This window comes from Peromyscus californicus, unplaced genomic scaffold, assembly GCF_007827085.1.
Source record: "Peromyscus californicus insignis strain IS unplaced genomic scaffold, ASM782708v3 Scaffold_11__1_contigs__length_118956290, whole genome shotgun sequence".
NCBI classification, from domain to species: domain Eukaryota; kingdom Metazoa; phylum Chordata; class Mammalia; order Rodentia; family Cricetidae; genus Peromyscus; species Peromyscus californicus.
The window spans coordinates 74,079,880-74,086,142 of NW_026294402.1; the positions used below are offsets into that span (position 1 = coordinate 74,079,880).

Here is a 6,263-nt window from a genome sequence, read left to right on the forward strand (position 1 = left end):
CCTTTGGAATGCTAGGATTAAAGGTGTGTGTGCCACCATTTTCTGGCCTCTATATCTAGTGGCTGTTCTGTTCTCTGACCCCAGATAAGTTTATTAGGGTGTACAGTATTTAGGGGGAACATAATATCACCACAGTTGTTTTTTACTCAACCCATTTACCTACAAATTTCATAATTGCATTCTTTTTAAAGCTGAATAGTATTCCATTGTGTAAATGTCCCATATTCATTATCCATTGATCAGCTGATAGACATCTAAACTATTTGTATTTTGACTATTATGAGTAGAGCAGCAATGAACATGGATGAACAAATAACTTTGCCATAAGATGTATAGTCTTTTGGGTCTGTGCCCGAGTGGTATAGATCTATTTTCATCTTTTTGGTGGGAAGACTTCCACACTGATTTCTATCATGGCTATGTCAGTTTACACTCTCATCAGCAATGAATATGTATTCCCCTTTCTCCACATCCTCACCAGCATCTATTGTCATTTTTTTTAATTAATCTTGGCCATTCTAACTGGAGTTGGATGAAATCTCAAAGTAGTTTGAATTTGAATTTCCATGATGGATAACATTCTATTTTTCCTTTATTTAACATAGTTTTTTTCATAAAATACGTTCTGATTATAGTTCCCCTCCCTCAACTCCTCCCAGATTCTCCTTACCTCTCCTTCCATTCAAATGCCCACACTTTCTCTTGGTAGAAAAAAGGCATCTAAAGAATAGTAATAAAACAAAATAAGGTAAAACAAACTGGAATAAGACAAAACAAACAGAAGAAAAAGACTCAAAGAAAAAAAGCACAAGAAACACATAGATACACATGTTCATATATGCAGAAATCCCACAAAAACACAAAACAAGAAATCACTATACACACACACACACACACACACACACACACAGGACCTTAATGTAATAAAAATGATGCCCTGAAAAAGCAATGTGAGAGGGAAACCTCAAAATACTACTGAGTTCATTTTGTGTTGACTATCTACTGCTATAAGTTACCAATTGAAGACAGTTTTGGGGTTAGGGTTGGGGGCTATGTCCACTTTCCCCCTCAGCACTGAGAAAGCGTCTGACCCAGACCCATACAGGCTTGTGCATGCAGCCATAGTCTCTGTAAGTTTATATTGTGCTGTGTTTAGAAGGCCTTATTTCCTTGGTGCTTGGTGTCCTCCATACCCTCTGAATTTTTTTCTTTTATTGAAAATAGATTCTTTGAGCTCTTCTTGTGTTCAAGGTGCCCGTGTGCTGGCATTGAAGATGTTGTACCTCTCCTCAACAGCCAAGCCTTCCAATCTCAAGAACCCATGGGTCTTCTTTGACATGGACATTAGCCAGGAGTGAGTTGGCAGAATCATTTTAGAATTGCTCGCACATATTGTTCCTAAAACTGCAGAAAATTTTCATGCATTGTATACAGGAGAAAGGGCACTGGATCCACAACTGGGAAACCTCTCCATGTATAAAGGATGCCCTTTCAACTGAATTATTAAGAAATTCATGATTCAGGGTGGACACTTGCCAAATCAGAAGGGCATGGGTGGAGAAAGTATTTGTAATGAAAAGTTTGAAGATGAAAATTTTCATTATTAGCCTGATCTGGAGGGTTTGCTGAACATGGCAAATGCAGGCTCCAATACAAATGATTCTCAGTTCTTTATCACAATGATTCCAACTCTAAATTTGGATGGGAAATGTAGTATTTAGACAAGTAGTTAAAGGACCAGGTGTGGCATGGATTCTTGAAAATATAGAAGTAAAAAACCTGCCAAACTGTTGTCACTGACTGTGGAGAATTGAAAGAAGGGGATGACTGAGGACATTCCCCAAAGATGGCTCTGGTGACAGTCATCCAAATTTCCTCAAGGATGCAGATATAGATTTAAAAGATGTAGATACAATTTTATTAGTAACAGAAAACTTAACAATATTAGAACTACCTTTTTCAAATCTTAGAGTTGGGAGATAGCTATTAAAAATACCCAAAGGTTTTAACATACATGGGAAGTTCAAAGGCTGTTATTGACAAAGCAGATAAATCCAGACTGCAACCTATAGCCTTAAGCTGTGTACTGATTATTGATGCTTGCAACTGAAGATGTCAAATTGGCAGGGAGCAACTGGCAGTTGTTTGGAGGCTCTTGAAATGGACCTGTCAAATACCATAGCACTATACTGCAAAACGCAAGGATGGCAAAGATGAAAAGAATATGACCCAGCATCGTTCACAGGAGATAAATCTATCTAGGCAGAATTGTTTAAAGTTAAACAAATGATAAGAGCACAGAAAGATAAAGAGAAGGCAGTGTATGCAAAAGTGTTTGCTTAATAAGGAATAAACTTTGCTTAAATATTACATGTTGATTATATAAAGAATATGTTACTATCTACATATGATCCCTGGTGTATTTCCTTTGATTTTTTGTCATCATTGTTTATATAGAAGCACTAATGTAGGTTCCTTCTTAATAAAGTGTTATGGAGTATAAAAAAATAAGAAAGAAAAGGAAAATAGATTCTTTTCTCATACAACATATCATGATTGTAGTTTTATCTCCTTTTACTCCTCTCAGTTCCTCCCCACCTCTGTCCCCTCTGGATCCAGTCTCTTTCATCTCTTGTTATAAAATAACAGGTTTCTAAGAGAGAACAATTAAACACGACAAAATAAAATATAATAAGATGAAACAAAAACTATCATATCAAGTTGGACATGACAACTCAACAGGAGGAAATAGGTCCTAAGAGCAGGCAGAAGAGTCAGAGACCCACTCATTCTCACAGTCAGGAGTCCCACAAAAATACTAAGCTAATAGGTATAATATATATGCAGAGGACCTGGTGTAGATCCTTGTAGTACCTGTGTTTGTTGCTTCATTCTCTGCGTGCTCATATGAGCCTTGCTTAGTAAATTCAGAGGGCCTTGTTCTCCTGGCATCCCCTATCCCCTCTGGCTTTTTCAATCTTTTCACCTCTGCTTCTGGGGGATTCTCTGAGCTCTGAGGGGTGGGATTTGATGGAGACTTTCTATTTAGAGTCTCTCTCTTCAGCATAATTTCTGGTTGTGGGTCTCTCAATCTGTTCCCATCTGCTGCCAGAGGAAGTCTCTCTGATGATGACTGCATAAGGCACTGATCTATAAGTATAGCAGAATATCAGTATGAGTCATTTTATTGATTTTTTTTTGTTTTACACCAATAGTGCTTGGTTTTACTTTAGGTTTCTGGGCTATCTAGTCTTTTGTTCTTGGTTACCAAAGCAGTTTCTGATATCAGTTCTCTCTCATGCAGCCTTAACTCAAACCAGATATTTGTTGACTACTTCCACAAGTTCTGTACCACCATTGCCTTAGCATAATTTGCAGACACGACAGATTGTAGGCTAAGATTTTGTGGGTGTGTTGGTGTCCACGTTTCTCTTTCAGTAGCCTGCACAGTACCTTCCTGCACCAAAGAGACTAGAGGGTAGGGATAGGGATGAGGACTCCATGTAGGCACCAGCTCCACTTCTCCATGTTCAATGAGTTGTGTGAATATTGTTCTCAGTGATGGGGACCTGCTGTCAGTTTGGGGAGAGCAATCTTTTGTCTTAGCAACAGCCTGGGTTATTTGGGGATTTCCATGGGACCCCCTTGACCAACAACTCAGTTGAATGCAACCCAGTACCACCACTGGAAGTCTTGCATGATGACAAGAGATGGCCAGTTGAGACTATGTATCCCCCATTACCTAGGAGTCCTCATCAGGATCATCTTAATAGATTCCAGGAAGTTTCCACTGCACTAGATTTCCACATCACCCTCCAATTGCTCTCCAATTCCATCTATCTCTCCCAACACTCTCTCCCTCCACTGTATCCCCTCCCCAACATCTGATGCCCTGCTCCTACATCCTACAGCCCCCTAGTCTGCTTCTAAAATGTATTCTTTTCCTCCTCCCAGGGAGATCCCTGCATCTCCTCTAGACCCCTCACCGTTTTTTTTCATTTTTCTTTATTAAGAAATTTTCTACTCACTTCACATACTACCTACAGATCCCCCTCCTCCCTCTTTACATCTCCCCCAACCCTCTCTCCCAAGCCACCCTGCATCCCCACATTCCCCCAAATCAAGGTCTCCCATTGGGAGTCAGCAGAACCCAGAACACTGAGCCTAGGCAGGTCCAAGCCCCTTCCCACTGCACCAAGGTGTCACACCACAGGCACCAGATTCCCAGAAACCTGCCCACACACCAGGGACAGATCCCAATCCCCCTGCCTGGGTGCCCCCCAAACAGTTTGAGCCAAACAACTGTCTTCCATATCCAGAGGGCCTAGTCCAGTCCCATGGGGGCTCCACAGCCACCAGTCCACAGTTCATGGGCTTCCATTAGTGTGGCTGTAGACTCCTCACCTTTACTTAACCTCTTTGGGTTATGAATTGTAGCTTGGTTATCATTTACATAATGGCTAATATACACTTATAAGTGAATACATACTATATTTGTCTTTCTAGGTCTGGGTTACCTCACTCAGGATGACTTTTTCTAGTCTATCCATTTGTTTGAAAATTTCATGATGACTAACATCAATAACACAAGTGACAGTTCATGCTAGCAAGGATGTTGAGCAAGTGGAATGCTCCTCCATTGCTAGTGTGAGTGCAAACTTGTATAGCCACTATGGAAATCAAGATGGAAGCTCCTCAGGAAGATGAGTGTCAATCTACTTCAAAACCCAGCTATACCACTCTTGAGCATATATCTAAAGGATGATACATTCTGCCACAAGAACACTTACTCAATCATGTTCATTGTGGCTTTATTCTTAATAGACAGAAACTGGAAACAACCTAGATACACCTCAATAGAAGGAAAGATAAAGAAAATATAGTACATTTACACAGTGGAGTATTATGAAGTTGTTAAATGATGGCATTTTTAAGTGTTTCTCAGCTATTTGTGATTGTTCATTTAAAAACTTTCTGTTAAGTTCTATGACCCACTTTTAAAATGAGCTATTTTTGATGTTCTTTGTTTGTTTAGTTCTTTGTATATTCTACAGACTAACCCTCTGTCAGATGTACAGTTAAAAAGATGTTTCCCATTCTGTAGACTGTTTCTTCACTTGGTTAATGGTGGTCTTTTGTAGATGTAACGGTCTTATTAAATAAGAAACACAGAGCCAAATGCAGTGTTAAAAGCCCAAGATGTCAGAGCAGTAGCTAAGAGCTGAGAGACTAAAATCGCCTTTTTATCACCTGCTGCCACTGTCCTTCCCCTCAGAAAGAGACCTACTTCCTGTGTATCTGTCTTGTTGTTGACTTTCTGTTCTGCCTTCTCATTGGTTGTAAACCCAACCACATGACCTCCTCGTTACTGCCTGTCTATACAGACCTCCAGGTCTTCTATGGTTGGTATTGAGATTAAAGGCATGTGTCTCCATGCTGGTGGTGTCCTTGAACACACAGAGATCTGCCTGTCATGTGATCAGGAATAAGGGCTTGTGCTAACACTGCCAGGCTTCTGCTATGGCTTGCTATTAGCTCTGACCCCCAGGCAACTTTATTAACATACAAAAAGAATCACACTTACGTTATGGCATTCAATTCTATTCTATTGAACAATTTTGTCTGTTTTATGCCAATGTCATGTGGATTTTTATCACTATAGCTATATGATCTATCTTGAAATCTGGAATGGTAATATAGTGGTAAGTTTCTCTGGTCCTGCCTGGCCCTGTGGTCCCACCCAGCCACACAGTCCTCACTCAGAGGCTTAATATTATTTACAAACTGTATGGTCTATGGCAGGCTTCTTGCTAGTTAGCTCCTTCATCTTAAATTAACCCATTTCTATTGATCTATGTTTTGCTACATGGCCATGGTATTACCGATCTGTTGGCATCTTGCTGTTCCTTGGGCGGTGGCCAGGTGTCTCTCCCTACTCTCCTTTTTTTTTCTCTCTCTCTCTGCTTGGATTTCTCGCCTGCCTTTAAGCTGCCTTGCCATAGGCCAAAAACAGCTTTATTTATTAGCCAATGGGAGCAACACATATTCACAGCATATAGAAAGACATCCCACAGCATGGTAAACACCCCCCCCTCCCCGTCAATGTTCTCTTGCCTCAGGATTGTTTTGGCTATCCAGGGTCTTTTGTGGTTACATATGAAGTTAAACATTATCTTTCAATTTCTGTTTTAAAAAGGTGTTGGGATTTTAAATTGTGTTGGGACATTGAATCTGCAGATTGTTCTAGTTGGGATGTTCATTTT

At 40.1% G+C, this 6,263-nt stretch overlaps 1 pseudogene; it reads left to right on the forward strand.

Moving 5' to 3' along the window:
* The first annotated feature begins 1,274 nt into the window (after nucleotides 1–1,274).
* LOC128104518 (peptidyl-prolyl cis-trans isomerase D-like) lies at nucleotides 1,275–2,343 on the forward strand (annotated as a pseudogene).
* The last annotated feature ends 3,920 nt before the right edge of the window (nucleotides 2,344–6,263 follow it).